Here is a 20,544-nt window from a genome sequence, read left to right as displayed (position 1 = left end):
TATCTAGCTAACATCCCTATCCTGTAACTTGATAAAGAACCAGCTTTTATATTCAGAAATCTTCCATCCTTTGATATTTTGCTCTTGCCTGCTGCCTTCAACTCTTCTGATCTTCTAATATACTCATCAATTTCATGCTCATACTTTCTCCTCTTTTCTGCTAACAAGGCTCTCTGCTCATTTCTCATCTCCTCTCTGTTAACCACAAACACTGCCAATATTGTTCTCCATGCCTTGGTGGCTGAATTATTACCATTCATCAAACTTAGCACCCTTTTCAGCTCAACAATTGAGAGAGAATCCAATAATCTATTTCCAAGTTGTTCAAAGGACCCATCATTGTAGTAGATTCTAATTTCTTTGATGTGAACGACCCAAACTCTGACTATTCTTTCAGCTAGTTGTTGGAAGTAGTCTTCATCTGAATCAACAACATTTAGAGGTTTAAAATCATCTTGATTATATCTGTTCCAAATGGCCTTTTCACCAAATCCATGATCATTGGAAAATTCAGCTATCGGTTGTTCTCTTCTTTGTTTTCTTAATCTCCTTTTGACCTTGGCTTCTTTTGGACCTATTCCAACTGTTTTGAAGTGTGTTTTAAGGGGTGGCTGAAATGAAGGTAAGGTTTTGAGTCTTTTCAGAGAAGTGTGGCTGTGAGTGATTTGAGTTTTGAGGAGAGAGTTTGCTGTGAGCTTGTAGAAATATTTAGGCTTAGAGGTTTGAGGTTGAGCATTTTCTGTTGAGATTGAATGTGAAGGTTTAGCAATTGGTATTTGGATATTTAGGGTTTGGAGAGGTTGTGAGGTATCATTCTTTTGTCTTTGTCTCCTTCCACCCCTCCTTTGAGTCTCAGATCCACTTTTCTTCTCCTTCTCTTTCTCACTATCACCTTTTTCACCAATTGCCTTACCAGGTTGACTTGAGTTTGAGCCAGAAGGATTTTGACCATCTTTCTTCTGCTCATCATCACCCGAGTCATCTGTGTTGATTTTAGTTTTAGGCAAATTGGCTTCAGAGCTATCAATGTATCTCCTCAGAATCTTTATCATAGCTTCATCTTCACTAGTCTCCAATCTCTTCTTTTTCAGCTCAGACTCAAGCATCATTATCAGTCTTTTGTTGGCCATGACACAGTTCTTGGATACTTGGAAATGTTTCAGTTGCTTAGTTGTAGAGCAGATGTAGTGCACCCCTTTGCTTGGATGTAGGTAGGCTTCTGGGAATGCAGCTTCTTGAGCCTTCTTCAACTCTGCTAGTAGCATTTTCTCTTCATTGTTGATCATTTTGACCTTGTTAATCAGAATGTCTATCTCAGATGCTCTTCTAGAAACTAGATAATTGAAGTTGACTTGCATACATCTATCTACACCAGAATCATTAAGATTGATCACTATCCTTTTCTCCAAAAACTGGTCCTTGACTGAGATCTGCAGCACCCTGATATAATTGATAGTCTTTTTCAAGGTCTTTCTGTAAGTGAAGAAGTTGTTGAGAGAGTTCCTTAATCCAGTGAGCAAGTTGTCAAACTATTGTGTCATTCCTGGACCTTGAGCAGCCATAAGGAACCTCTCTTGTTCTAGACCTTATTCTTGACTTTTGAGTGTTGATTGTGCTAGCCTTGCATTTATCTCCCCCTTAGTCTTGGTGACAGGCATGAGTAGGGGAGTAGGAATCTCAGGTCTTACAGCTTCAGGCAATGCTGGCAGTGATATGCTGAGTTTTCCCATAATGGCTCCCAAAGCAACTGTATTCTGCATTTGTAAATGCTTATGGGACTCCACTAGGGCCTGAATATCATGCTGTTGACTTTCAACCAGTGTAGTTAGAGCTCAGACTTGTGAAGGTAAATCTGAGTTGGAATTTTGAAGTGAAGAAATTTGATCTTGAAGTTCTTGTATCTGAGGAGTAGAGGTTTTGGCTTAGAAGGACCCAAAGTGTTCATCAACAGCTTTTCTGACACCCTCTATGAGAAGAAATGAAGGCTCATACCTAGTAGTATACATTTGATTTAGCTTGACCCTGGTATCATTTGAATTTGTATTGTGAGTTTGAACTTGATCAAACAGGGCCTTGAAAGAACTCTTCATTGTTGATACTTCCTTCTCAATGGAGGCCAGGTCCATTCTTGACATTTGCTCAGTGAAAGACTGGAATTGATTTTTGATGTCCTTTTGAGAAGGCACAATGTCATCCATCTTTTCCTTGATCAACCTCCTGACTTTATCTTCATGTCCAGTCAATTTTACTTCAAGGGCCTTTCCAAAGAGATGGAAAGCCTTGAGTTGAGCTTTATGCACATCCATAATGGCATCATAGACTTCAAGAGGAGTGAGAGTTTTAGCATTTCTTCCCAAGATAGTTATGTATTCTCTCCTGAATCTAGCCAAAATTTCATCCATTTCTGCCACATGGTCACCAGACAACCAGACATCTACATTTCCATCCTCTTCAGCCTCATCTACTATCTTCTCCTTCTGTTGTTCAGCCTCTTTATTGAAGCATAGCAGTATAGCTTGGTAGTCCTGGTTCCCCGTGACTGAAGTGAGCAATTGCTGAGAAAGATTGGCCAAGCCTGAGATTTGATCTACCAACATGTCATCAACTGTAGAAGGTTGAACTTCCATATCTTGTAGCCATTGTGCCATGACATGTGGTTGATTGGGTTGAGATGTGGATGGTTGTTGAGAAATGTACACAGTATCACCTATGACTGAAGTCACAGTTTGACTCACAGATAGATCTGTGGTTTTGACAGTTTGTTGTTCACCACATGTAGTAGGAACCTCCATTGGAATTGGAGAGGATTTGACTGGGTCACTGTCATGTACACCAGCCTCAAACCTTTGTGCACCTTGCAGAGCACTGTCACATAAATGTGATGAACTTGCCTCTCCCATAACAGGGTCATTGGCAATTGTACTCCTAGCTTCAACTGTGAAGACAATTTCAGCTAGGGTTGTGAGGGGAGTTGTTCCTTCTAGAGGAACCTCCAATTGAATTGGAGAGGATTTAGATAGCTCCCCCTCAGGAGTACTACCCTCAAACCTATTCATCTGTGAAGATGATTGTGCACATGAAGGTGCAAAATTGACCATGGGGTCTTCAGTAAAAACTAATGAAACCCCCATGTTTGTGATGGTGTCATCAAGATCTACCCCAGCTAGTAGTTTCTCACCATCTAGATGTTAATTCTGGGAGGTGAGCACAGTTTCATGAACCATGTCACTTGAGTATTGGTGCACTTGGGAATCAGATTCAAGTGCTCTATATGATGAAGAAATTTGGGAGATTAGAGAAGTTTGCTCAGTTGTGAGTGTTGGCAGCTCCCCCAGAATGGATGAGGGAGCTTCAAGTGATGTGCCCTCACTGTGTGTGTCATCCTTATTTCTTCTACCATACACTCTAGGTGCAGGTTGTGCTGACTCAGTATAGGATGCATTGGGGTGAATGCTCCTTTCAATAGATACACCCTGTTGAGAGGATGCATCTAGTAACTGTTTACTCCCCATTTGTTCAACTGTGCCCTTTTGGGAGGACACAGAGGTGTTTTGAGTGGTCAGCTCAGGTATTTTACTCTTCTTTGGTCTCTTGACCAAGGGTGACTCTAGTTCAGTAAGTATTGTTTCAATCTCATTTACAACAGCAAGGGTTGGTTCCTTTCTCTTCTTTTTACTCACTTCAGTCTTTTGAGAGACTAAAGTGGTTGGTTTGCTAACATCTAGTGGTTTAGAAGAAGGGGCTGCAGCCTTGGAAGGTCCCTGTTGCTGTGCCTGTGTTTGTGCTTCCACAGGCTCAGGAACCATAGCTGAACTAGCAAATTTAGGAGCCCTCATGTCTGGCATAGGGTAAGGATAAGTCCTGAATCTCTCAAACATAAATGAAGTGATTCTGAGGCTTACACTCACCTTATTCTTTGAAGTAAGTGAGCCAAATATAATTTGGGTTAAATATCAAGTAAGTCACTTACTGCGTCCAAATGTATCAAGTGAGTCACTGGTTACAAAACTGACTCAAATAAATCACTCATTTGAAAATTTGTATAAAAAATATCACTCTATCGTTAGTCGAAATCCTTAAAAATATTATATTTTGAGTTTGACACATTTTTTATGAATGATATTATATAAAAATGAAAGATTCTGAGTTCTAGTATTTTAGATAATATTTTTAAATTTTTTAAAATTTATTTACTATTTATTTTTATTTAAATCAAATAAAACAATCAAAAAATTAAAAATAAATAGTTGATAAAATTTTAAAAAATTAAAAATATTATCTAAATTAGTAGAACTCGTAACCTTTCATTTGGATGTTAGATCATCCACACAAAATGTGGGAAACTCAATATATAATATTTTTAAGAATTTCGACTAACGATAGAGTGATATTTTTGATATAAATTTTTAAATAAGTGACTCATTTGAGTCAGTTTTGTAATCAGTGACTCACTTGAAACATTTGGACGCAGTAAATGACCTACTTGATATTTAACCCAATATAATTTTGGACACCTGCTTGCATTTGCCAATTCTACTACTATCAATACCAGCTAACAAATGTATGTCATTGACTTTATGAGCTAAAGTAGACATAATAAACCTTGGCAAAAAGTTTTCTTTACCTCTATTCTTCAAAGGCATAGTAAGCCTGGTAGCCAGCTCCTCCAGAATTAGAGCTCCAACATTCAGATGCCTGTTGTGAGCTATTGAGAACACCAGCTTCTGCACCACACTTGAGATGTTGTCAAAGCCAGTTTTTTTGCAAGTGAAAGCCCTCACTACAGAGTCAAACACAAAGGACCATTCCTTCCTAAGGTTTGTTCTGTTCAGGCTTGCCAAGTTGATCGAGCCACTGTGGTTGATGAAGTTCATGAATTCACTCAGCTCATCTGCAGTTGGCATCTCTCCATAATTCTGAGTTGGCAATCCCAGGGCTGTATTCACATCAGCAGCTGAAAACTCAATTTCCTGGCCTCCAATTGTGCATGTGACCACCATAGAAGTGACATTCTCTAGAACAACTGTCCTAGTTATAGCTGATGTCCAAAATTCATGAAGAACGTCCAAATACAGCACATGACTTGCAGTTAAAGCACCTGCAATGTAGGATTCAGAAAGAAACTTCACAAACCCCTTGAAACTATCAGGGGCTTGGTTAGCATCAAGAAAAGCAATGAAGTTAGTTCCCTTCTCTGGAATGATAGCTATAACAATGTTTTGTGCCATTGTAGTGTTTAGAAGTAGTTGGTAAGAAAAAGTTTTGAGAAAGGAGCAAAAACGAGAGAGAAATCGCCTTTTGTCTGAAAGCTAGGTCACTTGAGATCTCGAGAAGGTGTAAGTACAGTGTGTGTATCGAGAAGTCTATGTATTTATAGAAAAAGTAAAATACTTATCGAGAAGTCAAAGATGACTTATCGAGAACTCTGATAAATCCCCAGTTTATCCGAAAATGGACTAAAAATAATTCTAATTTATTTGAATTGAATCAAATTAAAATCAGAATAACTTTTCCAAAAGTATTTGTCTAAAATAATTCATTGAATCAAATTATTTTAGTTCTGAGTTATTGATAAGTCTCAAAATATTCTTGTCGAGAACTCTGTGAGTTAACACTATTAGAGAACTCTACATGGTCTTATCGATAAGTCATAATAGAGCTTATCGAGAAGTCATTCGAGAAGTCTGTAAATAGACTTATCGAGGACTCACTCGAGAACTATAAAATGACTTGTTGATAAGTCATTTTGACTTATCGAGAACTCAGTTCTCTATATTTTTTAGTGCTGTTTTTCTGCCTTGTGTTAATTTTACACATTAAAGATGTAAATTAACAACTAAGCAGTTTACTTAGAATTTGAAATATTCTAAGTTAATTTTTTTTTGAGTTTTTAAAGAAAAATAAATATATAGAGATTCTGAAATATTTATAATTCATATTTCAGTTAATTTCCAATTAAATCAAACTAGGTTGATTTATTAGAGATTAATCAGCTGCAAAACATTAGCTGAGTTCTTGCCTTAGGATGAAGAATTGAGCATTCCAATTTCACTCACAAGTCTAGTGAAGGTTGCTTCATCCAAAGGTTTAGTAAAAATGTCAGCTAATTGTTTTTCTTTTGGAACAAAAATGAGCTCAATGGTACCATTTGCAGCATGTTCCCTGATAAAATGGTACCTAACATCAATGTGCTTTATTCTAGAATGATTAACTGGATTAGCTACTATAGATATGGCATTAGTATTGTCACACATAATAGGAATTTTGTGTAACAATAGACCATAGTCCATTAGCTGATTTCTAATCCAAAGCACTTGAGCACAACAACTTCCAGCAGCTATATATTCAGCCTCAGCTGTGGAAGTTGACACAAATTGTTGTTTCTTACTATACCAGGACACAAGTCTTTGACCAAGAAATTGACAGCTTCCACTAGTACTTTTCTTATCAACCCTGCATCCAGCAAAATCTGCATCTGTATATCCAACAGCTTCAAAACCAGTTCTCTTAGAATACCATAGTCCCAAGTTTGGAGTTCCCTTTAAGTGTCTGAAAATTCTTTTGACAGCCATCAAATGTGATTCCTTTGGATTGGCTTGAAATCTGGCACATAGACAAATAGCAAATATGATGTCTGGTCTACTAGCAGTCAAATACAGCAATGATCCAATCATTCCTCCGTAGCTTGAAATATCCACACTCTTGCCTTTCTTGTTTTCATCCAACTTGGTTGTAGTAGACATTGGTGTAGATGCATGTGAGCTATCCACCATACCAAATTTCTTCAATAAGTCATTCACATATTTGATTTGGCTGATGAAAATACCATCACTTCTTTGACTAACTTGAAGGCCAAGGAAGTAACTCAATTCTCCCATCATGCTCATTTCATACTCACTCTGCATTAGCCTAGAGAATCTTTGACAAAACTTTTCATTTGTAGATCCAAAGATGATATCATACACATAGATTTGAACTAGGATCATATCTTCATCATGCTTCTTGTAGAAGAGAGTCTTATCAATAGTACCTCTGGTAAAACCATGTTTGAGTAGAAATTCTGACAGTGTGTCATACCAGGCTCTAGGTGCCTGTTTCAGTCCATATAGAGCCTTGAGTAATTTGTAAACAAAGTTAGGGAATTCTGGATCTTCAAAGCCAGGTGGCTGTTGCACATAAACTTCTTCTTCTAGTTCACCATTAAGAAAAACACTCTTGACATCCATTTGATACACCTTAAAATTTGAGTGTGCAGCAAATGCCAGCAAAATTATTATTGCTTCTAATCTTGCAACAGGAGCAAAAGTCTCATCATAGTCAATTCCCTCTTCTTGTGAGTAGCCTTTAGCAACCAGCCTTGCTTTGTTTCTAGTAACAATTCCATTTTCATCCATTTTGTTCCTGTACACCCACTTAGTTCCAATTATGCTTCAGTTCTTAGGTACAGGGACTAATTTCCAAACTTTGTTTCTCTCAAACTGATCCAGCTCCTCCTGCATGGCACATATCCAGTCAGGATCCAATAGGGCTTCTTCAGTTTTCTTGGGCTCTACTTGAGACAGAAAACATGCATGTAGGCGTTCAGTAACAGTTGCACTTCTAGTTCTCACACCAGCTGAGGGATCACCAATAATAGCTTCTACTGTATGACTCATATTCCACTTTCTGGTGTGTGTCTGTTGACTAGTGCCTTCATCATTTTCTTCAGTATTACCATGACTGTCATTTCCATTCTCTCCTTCTCCCCCTGAGTTTGTGCCATCAAATTCAGGTGTCTGAAGAGAGCTTTCATTTCCATGATTTTGTTCAGAGATATCTTCATTTGTTACTTGTTGTGTCACAACTTCATCTTCCTCATCAGAATTACTATCAATGGTTAGATTTCCAAATGCAAGGGGTTCAGCATCATTTACATCAAGGCATTCCAAGCCTGGACACTTGTCATCATCAAAAGTCACATCTGTGCTTTCCATAATTTTCTTTTGATCAATCACATAAACTTTATAGGCTGTTCTTTCCAATGAATATCCCAGAAAAATTGCTTCAAAAACTTTAGAGTCAAATTTTCCCACATATTCAGAGTTGTCTTTTAGAATATAACACTTGCTTCCAAACACATGTAGATGCTTCACTGTAGGCTTCCTGTTAGACATGATTGAGTAGGGTGATTTGCCATGAGCTTTGTTGATGAGATATCTGCTTTGAGTGTAGCATGCAGTATTAACAGCCTCTTCCCAAAAACTAGTTGGCAACTGAGCATCTTGTAGCAAAGTTCTAGCAGCTTCAACCAATGTTCTATTTTTCCTCTCAACTACTCCATTATGTTGAGGTGTTCTAGCTGCTGAAAATTCTTGAACAATGTCTTTGCTTTTGCAGAATTCACTTAATGTTGAGTTTCTGAATTCTGTTCCATTATCACTTCTCAATCTTTTCACACTAACTTTTCCTTCAGCTTGCTTATCAATTTTTTTGATGTGCTCAATTATGATGTTTGGAGTTTCAACTTTAGAGTACATGAACTCAACCCAAGTGTATCTTGAAAAATCATCAACCATGACAAGGGCATATTTGTTCCTTGAAATAGACAAGATATTTACTGGCCCAAACTGTTAGTGTATACTGGAAATATTTATTTGAAGTATGTACATTTATTTCTGGCCAGTTTATTTGAGAATCATTTGAATGTTTACATGTTGTCTAATATTATATATTGTGAACAATCTAGTATCAAATAGGATACAGAATATTAGATTGTTAAATACGGTTATATAATATAATAAGGTTCACAGCACAGGTGGTGTTGGACAATCCACTGGTATGGCTGTAGTATTATTTAGATTAGTTTATATTGACTAATAAATAATGCTAGTATACTTTGTGTATATTGAACAGGATCAAATTTAGAATTGTTCCCTTAATACTGATTAAGAAGGAGAACTAAGATTCTATATTTTTATTAATGCTTAGGTTCTTAATCCGGAAATAGTAATTGACACGTGTATATTATTTACATGCTTTGATTTATATATGAAATAATTCTTTTGAATTATATCATTATATTTTGGGTGATGAAATTATATACATGGTGGATATTATTTATTGAAGGAATCCATGTCCTGATAATATTCGGGTTAATGATGTCCCCTTGAAAGCTCAAAAAGATTTAATTATGTGAAACCCTGCAGGTGGAATTTATTCTGGCATAATTAAATAAAGGTTGAGTGGATTATCAAGGATAAAAGATATTAATTAAATAAATTATCAGTAATTTAATTAATTAATGGACATATGATATTTTAAACATGGGGAATTTAATAAGCAAATAATATTGGAACCGAATTAATTAAATTACGGTATTAGGAAAGGTAGTGCAAATATTAATTCTTTAGTGGATTGAATTAATATTTAATTATATTGGGCTAGGCTCAAGATGTAATTAGAAGGCCCAACCTAATTATCCATGGTCCCTATTGTAGCCTATATATATTCTTATTCTCTTCTTGCTTGGCAATTGTGTGAAAACATATTGTAGCCACCAAGGAGCAAGAAGAGAGGATAACTTGAGAAGACGGAGGCCACACTTCGCTCAAGGGAATTTGAGAATACAATAGAAGAGCGTGGAATCAACCATTAACAAGGTAATCCTCTTTTCGTAATCTTTATCGTAAAACGTAGTAACACCCTAAGTCCGTGATTCCCAACAATTGGTATCAAGAGCCTGGTAATGGGTTCTACATTTTATGATATAATGTCCATGTCGTAATTATATATGCGTGTATATAGTGTTTTGCTTGTATTGGTTTTGATGCAGGTTGTTAATCCACTATTATGGCCATGTATATTTTAATTATGTGTTTGGATCCCACGTGGTTTAATCATGGTTAATTTTTATTTTGGTTTCCACGTGGTTTAATCGTGGTTGTAATTTACAAGAGGGTTGATCGTGTTAGAATAGATTTTACAAAATTAGTTTTGTATTAGATCTATTTTTTTTGTAATTGTTCCGGGTATTTTGTAATAGTTATGTGCGATCGGAAATCAATTCCGGTAGTTTTTTGTTCCGCTGTGCGATTAAAAGGGGCTTCTGTTGATGTTTGGATCGAACAAAATCAAAACAAAACTCACAGAAAAGCAACAGGCGCGCGCGCTGCGGCCGCTGCGGCAGCTGGGGCTGCTGGGGCCGCTGCGGCAGCTAGGGCTGCTGGGGGCGTCGGGGCGCGCTTGGGGCAGATTTTTTTTTAGAGCTGGATTTTTTTTTCAAGGGGCATAATAGTGGAAAATTTATTTTAATTTTTTCCATTAAATTTTAATTATTGCTTTAATTTATTGATTATGTGTGTCGTTAGTTATGTGTGTAATTCTTTTAAAATTGCATGTTTAACTTAATTAGGATGACATGAACATAAATTTTATTTATTGCTTTAATTAAATGTTATATGTTGCTAAAATTATGTGTGTATTTTGAATGCATGATTAGACATAATTATAACAACATAGGGTCCCATTTAATTTTAAAATTTCTTAATTTTAATAAAAAATTCTAAGTGGGAGAGGGAATTAATATGAAATTAAATCCCATGGTCTCCATTATTGGTTGTAGGTAATTTAACATAAAGACGAATATAAATTATATATACGTCACCCATCGTGGCATGTAATTTATGGTGTCTAGAATGTTATAGAAATTACTAGAACAAACTTCTTAAATTAATTTTAAAAGGAATAAAATACGGATTTTCTTTATTTCTGATTTGGGGCGATTTTGTCAAAAACGAGTTCATCTAACTTGTAAGGCTGTGGGTTTTAAGCGAGACCGATGTGACTCCTCCACTACCTGAAAATTAAACCATTGATGAATATTAAATTGAAGTATTCTATTCAAGGCAAAATTACGAATATTGGAAGGTATACACGCCACCCATCGTGGAGTACCAAGTTCCATAGATTTCAAATAATTTAAGATTTGATGATGGTATACACTTAGCTATGAAAAATAATATAGTCCACCCCAATGTGGCATATTGTTTAGTAATAGGACCGAAGTAACATTTAAACAAAATTAGGTGGTATACATGTCACACATCGTGGCGTACCAGAAGCTTATGGTGTTTATATGTTAGTGCATTAAATTTTAATAATTGTTAGAGGAATCAATAAATCTTAATAATTAATGCACCCTTATTTATGTGATGTTTTTATGCATGATTCTCAGGATAAAATGGGTTTTAATCCACTATTCACCATACTTAAGGATAACAAACTTACCGGACCTAACTATATTGAATGGAAACGAAATTTGGACATTGTGTTGACTGCTGAGGAGTACAAGTTTTGCACTTATGAACCCAAGCCCGAACAGCCTGCTGTTGATGCTCCTGAAGATGAGAAAGAGTATTATAAACGGTGGATTAAGGCTGATGAGATGTCGCGATGTTACATTCTGGCAGCAATGTCGGGTGTTTTGCAGCATCAGCATCAGTCTATGGCCACTGCTTCGGATATGCTTTTTAATCTCAAGGAACTTTTTGGAGATCAGAATAGGGCTGCTAGGCAAGTAGCCATGAAGGCTTTAATGAACACTCAGATGGCTGAAGGCACACCTGTAAGGGATCATGTTCTCAAGATGACGTCGCATCTGAATGAGATAGAGATCCTTGGTGCTGAACTTGACGGGGAAACCCAGATTGACATTATCCTTATGAGCTTGTCCAAGAGTTTTGAGCAGTTCCGCTTGAATTACAACATGAACAAGAGGCAGTATAGTCTCGCGGAACTGCTGACAGAACTTCAGGCAGCTGAAGGATTATTTCGGCAGAGTGTTCAAGTGAATGTGGCTGAGAAAGGTTCTTCCTCTAAGCCAAAAGGTATTAAAAAGAAGAAAAAGGCTCAGACACAGAAAGTTGTGAAGGCAGTGGGAGTTCAGGGTGGTGTGAAAAAGCCTAAGGGAAAGTGCTTCAGATGTAAACAGTCAGGTCACTGGAAACAGGATTGTCCTCTTCCTAAGAAGACAAACAATACTTGTATGTCTCTTTCTCTAGTTACAAAAACATTTATAGCGGCTATATCTACGAGCACTTGGTGTGTAGATACAGGAGCCACTGATCATGTTTGTAATTCTATGCAGGGATTCCAACTATCCAGAATGCTTAGAGATGGTGAGATATATGTGTTCATGGGAGATGCTACGAAAGTAGCAGTAGTTGCAGTAGGAGTTATTCATTTATCTTTTGGTTCTGATAGGATTTTGGTTTTGAACAATTGTCTTTATGTACCTTCTTTTAGAAGGAATTTAATTTCGGTTTCTAAACTTGCTTTGGATGGTTATAATGTTTGTTTGGATCGTAATGTTTCTATTATGATGAATAAACGAATTATATGTTCTGGTACATTGCAAGACAATTTGTATATAATTAATCCTAGTCAACCTGCACTGCAACTGCAATTTAGGGAATTGAACAACACATCTTCTAACTCTACTAAAAGAAAGGAACCTTCTAGTTTGAACCAAACATATCTTTGGCACTTGAGATTAGGTCATATTAACTTGAGGAGGATTCAAAGACTGGTAGTAGACGGGCCTTTAAGCTCATTGGCAGTGGAGCCATTTCCAGTTTGTGAATCCTGTTTGAAAGGTAAAATGATTAATAGGCCTTTCAAGGCAAAAGGGAATAGAGCCAAACAAGTATTAGAATTGGTTCACTCTGATTTATGTGGACCCATGAATATCCAAGCAAGAGGTGGTTATGAATATTTCGTCACTTTCATTGATGATTATTCTAGATATGGGTACGTTTATTTGTTGCGCCGTAAGTCTGAGTGCTTTGATAAGTTCAAAGAGTACAAAGCTAAAACGGAGAAGCGACTTAATAAAAGTATCAAGTCACTACGATCAGATCGTGGTGGCGAATACTTGCTTGGAGAATTTAGGGAATATTTATCAGAAAATGGGATAGAATCCCAGTTAACTGCACCAGGCACACCCCAGCAGAACGGTGTAGCAGAGAGAAGGAACCAGACTCTTTTAGAGAGTGTTAGATCGATGATGAGTTATTCGGATTTACCCAAGTCGTTTTGGGGACATGCCTTAGAGACAACAGCTTATCTTCTGAACTTAGTACCTTCTAAGTCGGTTCCTAAAACCCCCTTAGAATTGTGGACCGGGGATAAACCGAGTTTAAGACATATTCGAATATGGGGTTGTCCAGCACATGTGCTGAACAAGAACGCGACTAAGTTAGAATCTCGTACAGAAGTAAAGTTGTTTGTAGGCTACCCCATGGGAACGAAAGGATATTTATTTTATAGTCCGAAGAATCGGGATGTCATTGTTAGCACCAATGCAAGATTCTTGGAGGAGGACTATATAATGAATCACAAACCCATGAGTAGTGTCGTTTTAGAGGAACTAGTGGGAGGGACAAATAATACCCATGAAGCTGTAGTACAAGTAGAACAACCACAACATAATGTACAACCTGTCACTAATACCGCACTAGTGCCTCGTCGTAGTGGGAGGGTTGTTCAACAGCCTGATAGATTTATGTTTTTGGGAGAGTCTTCAGACTTGGTCCCTGGTGAACATGATGATGATCCCCGTACATACGAAGAGGCAGTACAAGACAAAGATGCAGATCTTTGGCAAAAGGCGATGGAATCTGAGATAGAATCAAAGTATTCTAATCAGGTCTGGGAGCTCGTGGAACCACCCAAAGGTATAAAACCTATTGGATGTAAGTGGATCTACAAGAAAAAGAGGGGATTAGATAAAAAGGTGAAAGCCTGGAAAGCAAGACTTGTTGCGAAAGGGTATACTCAGAAAGAAGGTATCGATTATGAGGAAACCTTTTCACCGATAGTCATGCTTCAGTCAATCCGTATTCTTTTATCTATAGCAGCTCATCTCGATTATGAGATTTGGCAAATGGATGTCAAGACAGCTTTTCTTAATGGAAGTCTTGAAGAAACCATCTATATGCAGCAACCAAAAGGATTCATTAAGGAAGGCCAAGAGCATCTGGTATGTAAGCTTAAGAGGTCTATTTATGGACTTAAACAAGCTTCTAGAGACTGGAATATTCATTTTGATCAGGCAGTCCAGTCATATGGATTTGATCAAAGTCCAAGCGAATCGTGCGTGTATAAGAGAAGTGAAGGTAATGCAGTGGTTTTTCTAGTACTATATGTAGATGATATTTTACTCATTGGAAACAATGTTGAGATGTTGTCATCAGTAAAGGCATGGTTGTTCAAACAATTTGACATAAAGGACTTAGGTGAAGCGACATACATCCTTGGGATCAAAGTTATAAGGGATCGCAAGAAAAGGATGTTGGCTTTATCTCAAGAGCCCTACATTGATGAAGTATTAGCTCGTTTTAACATGCAGAACTCCAAGAAAGGTTTTTTACCTTTTAAGCATGGAGTTGCTCTATCTAAGAAGCAGTGTCCTTCGACACCTAAGGATATAGAGAGCATGAAAGCAGTTCCTTATGCTTCAGCATGTGGAAGCTTAATGTATGCTATGTTATGTACGAGGCCTGACATCTGCTTTGCTGTAGGCATGGTTAGTAGATATCAGTCGAACCCATGTCAGGAACATTGGAGTGCGGTAAAAACTATACTCAAGTACCTGAGAAGGACTAAGGAGTATATGTTAATTTACAAGGCCTCAGATCTATTTCCTTTGGGATATACTGATTCAGATTTCCAATCAGATAGGGATAAGAGGAAATCAACATCGGGATATGTTTTTACTTTGAGAGGTGGAGCCGTTATATGGAGGAGTGTAAAGCAGAAATGCATTGCAGACTCCACCATGGAGGCCGAGTACGTGGCGGCCTCTGAGGCTGCCAAGGAGGTTGTATGGTTCAGGAACTTCCTTTTGGACTTAGATGTGGTACCTAATTTGCCTAGGAGCTTGACGGTGTATTGTGATAACACTGGTGCTGTGGCAAATTCAAAGGAACCGCGAGACCACAAAGCAGCTAAACATTTTGAACGTAAGTATCATCTCATACGAGGAATCGTAAAGTGAGGGGATATAGTTGTGGCTCACATATCATCAGAAGACAACCGAGAAGATCCTTTCACAAAGAGCTTGCCAACCAAGGTTTTTGACAAGCATGTGGAAGCGATAGGAGTCAGATGGATGGACACATAAATTTTTATGTAATAGTGGATTAAATAAACACTGATGTACACATAGAATATTTTGAGTATAAGCGGGAGATTGTTAGTGTATACTGAAAATATTTATTTGAAGTATGTACATTTATTTCTGGCCAGTTTATTTGAGAATCATTTGAATGTTTACATGTTGTCTAATATTATATATTGTGAACAATCTAGTATCAAATGGGATACAGAATATTAGATTGTTAAATACGGTTATATAATATAATAAGGTTCACAGCACATGTGGTGTTGGACAATCCACTGGTATGGCTGTAGTATTATTTAGATTAGTTTATATTGACTAATAAATAATGCTAGTATACTTTGTGTATATTGAACAGGATCAAATTTAGAATTGTTCCCTTAATACTGATTAAGAAGGAGAACTAAGATTCTATGTTATTATTAATGCTTAGGTTCTTAATCCGGAAATAGTAATTGACACGTATATATTATTTACATGCTTTGATTTATATATGAAATAATTCTTTTGAATTTTATCATTATATTTTGGGTGATGGAATTATATACATGGTGGATATTATTTATTGAAGGAATCCATGTCCTGATAATATTCGGGTTAATGATGTCCCCTTGAAAGCTCAAAAAGATTTAATTATGTGAAACCCTGCAGGTGGAATTTATTCTGTCATAATTAAATAAAGGTTGAGTGGATGATCAAGGATAAAAGATATTAATTAAATAAATTATCAGTAATTTATTTAATTAATGGACATATGATATTTTAAATATGGGGAATTTAATCAGCAAATAATATTGGAACCGAATTAATTAAATTACGGTATTAGGAAAGGTAGTGCAAATATTAATTCTTTAGTGGATTGAATTAATATTTAATTACATTGGGCTAGGCTCAAGATGTAATTAGAAGGCCCAACCTAATTATCCATGGTCCCTATTGTAGCCTATATATATTCTTATTCTCTTCTTGCTTGGCAATTGTGTGAAAACATATTGTAGCCACCAAGGAGCAAGAAGAGAGGATAACTTAAGAAGACGGAGGCCACACTTCGCTCAAGGGAATTTGGGAATACAATAGAAGAGCGTGGAATCAACCATTAACAAGGTAATCCTCTTTTCGTAATCTTTATCGTAAAACGTAGTAACACCCTAAGTCCGTGGTTCCCAACACAAACAGGTCCATGTGAATAAGTTGCAGAGGTGCACTTATAGAATTCACAGATTTTGACTTGTGACTTGATCTTTTCATTTTTCCTTTCTGACAAGCTCCACAAACTTTCAGGTGAGCAAATTCCAGATTGGGCATGTCTCTCACAAGTTCCTTCTTGACTAGGGTGTTGATTGCTTTGAAATTCAAGTGAGATAGTTTTTTATGCCACAATTTGCTTTGCTCTTCTGATGCCTTGGTGTAGAAACAGCACATTCCATCCTTATTTGTTGAGTCTAAGTCTGCAACAAACAAGCTTCCCTTTCTTACTCCCTTAAGAGCAATTTCACCAGTCTTTTTGCTAATAAATGCACAATCTTCTTTGTTGAAAATAACTTGAAAACCTCTGTCTGCAAATTGACTAACACTAATTAGGACATTTACTTCTAATCCAGCAACTAGTGCTACATCTTCAATGACAACATTTCCAGAAATAATCTTGCCATATCCCATTGTGAATCCTTTGCCGTTGTCTCCAAAGGTTACCAAATGGCCAACCATCTCCCCAAATTGTGATAGCAGGGCCTTATCACCTGTCATATATCTGGAGCATCCACTATCAATGATCCATATGACCTTCTTACTTTGCCCTGCACACAATGAGGATTAAGTGTGTTTAGCTACCCAAGCTGTGTTGGGTACTTTCTTCTTGTTAACTGATTTTGCAGAAGTAGAATGAGAATTTTGAGATAAAATGGAATTCATAGACTGTTGAGCATTTTCCCTTTCAGATACAGAATCAATTTTTAATTCCATGAGATCAATTCTCAATTTGTGGCAACTTTTCATCACTTTCATGTTGCAGGGAATGCAGTCAAACTTGTCACATAATGAATAGGGATCATTAGCATTAGCTTCATTGTACTTGCAGACTCCTTCAGGTGGATTGCTAACAACCTTTTTACAAAGATGAGTTAGGTGATTCATTGATCCACATTTCTCACACCTCTTTCTAGGAGCATCTGCAACATAAGCAAAATTATTGCTTTTGTTTATCCCAATCTTTCCATTTCTATTCTTCTTTTTCTTTTTGACCTCTTCAGCTTTAATCTCCTTCACAAGCTCCTTAGTTTCTTGATTGGCTTTTGGTGTTTCAACAGGGATGGAAGATTGAGTTATCTCATTATTTTTCTTTTGCTTGTCCTCATCAACTATCTCTTGTTTGATGATCAACTCTTCTTCACTGAAGTTCACCTCACATGCCTTGAACAAAGGTGATTCAACTTTCTTCAACATTATTGGAACATTCTCAGCTTCAATTGATTTTCCTTTATCACTGACAGACTTCTTTTTGCTGTTCAAACCCTCATAGTCAAGACCAATGGCAATGTTTGCACAAGGCTTGTTCTTTTCATGATATTGTCCAATCAACTCAGAAGCATTTTTGAAGGATTTCAGCTTCACTTCATTCTTCTCCAGCCTTTCTCTCAACACTGCTTCAATTTCAATTGCACACTTTAATTTATTCTTTAAGTATGCAATTTCTTGTTTAGCAGCATCAAGCTCAACCAGCAACAATTCAACCTCTTGTTTTTCACTCTCAAGTTTTTCATTGATCTTTTTCAATCTGCTAACTTCCTCATTTGCAACAACCATGCTTGTATGAATGTGATACATTTCTGTGCTCATCTTTTCAACGGTTTCCTTATATTGACTCACATTTAAATCAATTGTGGTGAGAGTTGGTACCTGTGATTTAGATGATGAAGAGTCTCCTTGCTCCAAGGCCATGAGTGCATAGTTTCCAACTTCTTCATCTTCATCATTATCTGAATCATCCCAGCACTTGCCCTCGGCAATATAAGCTTTCCCTTGTTGCTTCTTTAGAAGAGCATCATACTTTGCTTCCAATTCAAGATAGGCTTTGTCTTTCTTTGCTTTCTTAGGTTTCCTACATTCTGTAGCAAAATGGCCCAACTCATCACAGTTAAAGTGTTAGGTCACACACACTGTAGAGGGGGTGAATACAGTGTGAAGTACAATCAAATCGAACTTTAATATCTCAAGTAACATAAAATAAACTTTATTGAAACAATAAACTATGTTACAGTATGAACTGTTACTTCTCAGTGATGAACAAATATCACGAGAGCTGCTAGGGTTACAATGAATAATCTTTTCGAATATGATAACACTTATAGTGTAAACCCTATGTCTGTGTTTATATACTACACAGTTACAAGATAATCGATAATTGATATGGAATATAATTTTGCTTCCTAAAATATATCAATCAGATATCTTTTCTTCCAAGTATTCCATTCTTCACGGAACTCCTTCTTCATGCATATCTCTTCTTATGTTTATCTCGATCTTCTTTCCTTTAATCAGCTACTGTCCTTATCTGAACGTCCTTCAGCACTTAAGTTCTGATATCCATCTTCTGATGATTATCTCCTGATAATATAAGTACTGATATCCTTAAGTCCTGACTTCCAGTAAGTACTGATTTATCCTGTTTAAGTAAGATCTAAAAACTAAACATAAATCATATTAGTCATGACATTATCAAATATATCTAACAATCTCCCCCAACTTGTAAATTAGCATAATATACAAGTTTAACAGATATTTGATGATGTCAAAAACATTAAGTACAAATGCATGAGAATTAGACTAGATAACTACAACTTACAGTCCTTAAAGCTTTACCAACATTTAACTTCTGATAACAGCTTCAGTCTGTACAAATATCAGAATTTAATCAGTTGTAGATCTTGACTTGGCTTCATCTTCTGATCTCTCTGATGTCAGGAGCTGTTTAGAGATAGTTCTTCAACAAACATCTCTCAGCATATCTAAGTTCATCAATCATCCTCCTTTTAGCATCTTTAAGCTCTGCAGTATCTTCACTAATTTGAAAGATTGCAGCCCTGAGATCATTAACCTTTGCTTTTCTTATATCCTGATCCAGTCTGATCAAATAAGCTTTATCAGACTCAAGATTGAATTCCACAGCCCTGTAACCTAGAAAGGTAGTTATAATTTTAGCAGTGTTGGGCTTCATTTCAACTATATCACCCTTGTGATCTCTGTACTTTGGAACATATGTGCTGTCAGACTTAACAGAATAAAGCCTTTTCTGTCTCTGAATCTGACCTTCAAATAGTTTGCAGCACTTCCTGTCAATCTGTCATCCACTTGAAGTAAGAATAGTACATGCTCCAATTCTTCAAAATACTTCAATGAAATGGCATTTTGCCTTATATGATAAACCCTACCATCTGTCATGAAGTACAACAAGATGTGTTCTTTCAAGTAGGTCAGGTAAACCATTTGTACAGATTCTAGTTGATTCAATCTCTCAGGAGTTGCTCCAATACCTGGTTCACTCAAGGAAGTTGGATCATTGGTAGTGTTCTGTATTCTTCTTTCATCAGCACTTCCCAATCCAGTTTTATCTCTTGCTTCCTTTCCAGTAACTACTCTTGCTTCAAAACCACTTGCAGCAGTCTTCAGAGGTTGAGTTTGTTTTGCTTTAGTGAATCCTGGTTGGAGTGTCTTTGGTCTATCTTCTGATATCAAGTTAACTTGAGCTGTGTCAGAGGTTACTTGCTTCTTTGGAATACCAGAACTTACTTTATCTTGACTCTGAACAACTTGAGCCATGTCAGAGGTTGTTTTAAGAACTTTTCTTGAAGTCAGAGCAAGATCATCCTTTTCATCAGTGATTTCTTCATTCTCAGGAGGCACATAAACCTTGATAGGTTCACCAACCTTTTTCTTTACCCTTGGATCTTGGATCTATCTGCAGTTGTGATTTATCCAATATTGCTTCAGTATATGTCCTTTCTTTTATCACAATGCCTTTGAGTTTTGGAAGTGTCTTTTTACCAGAAGCTTCAGATTTAGATGTGACTTTTTCTGATTTAAGTCTGGCTTCTTCTTCCATTAAACTCTCCAAGTCCATTCCTGGATTTTCCTGAAGAAATAACTGTCTTGACATTTCTTCATCAAGATCTAAAAGTTCATCAGAACTTATCCTTTTACCAGTAGCAGAACTAATTCTTTTCCCAGTATCAGAACTTGTCCTGTGACTTGTGATTTCAGCTTTTCTTGATGAGAAACCTCTACCTCGACTATGACCTCTACCCATTCCAGAGTTTCCTTGATCATCCTTTTCATCATCCTTCCCTTTCAGTGTCTTGTCAGTCTTGCATTTGGACTTAATTAATTTCTCC

The sequence above is a fragment of the Apium graveolens genome, chromosome 9, assembly GCF_009905375.1.
Source record: "Apium graveolens cultivar Ventura chromosome 9, ASM990537v1, whole genome shotgun sequence".
NCBI lineage: Eukaryota > Viridiplantae > Streptophyta > Magnoliopsida > Apiales > Apiaceae > Apium > Apium graveolens.
The sequence above is the reverse complement of the archived record's forward strand: the minus strand, read 5'-3'. Positions refer to the sequence as shown.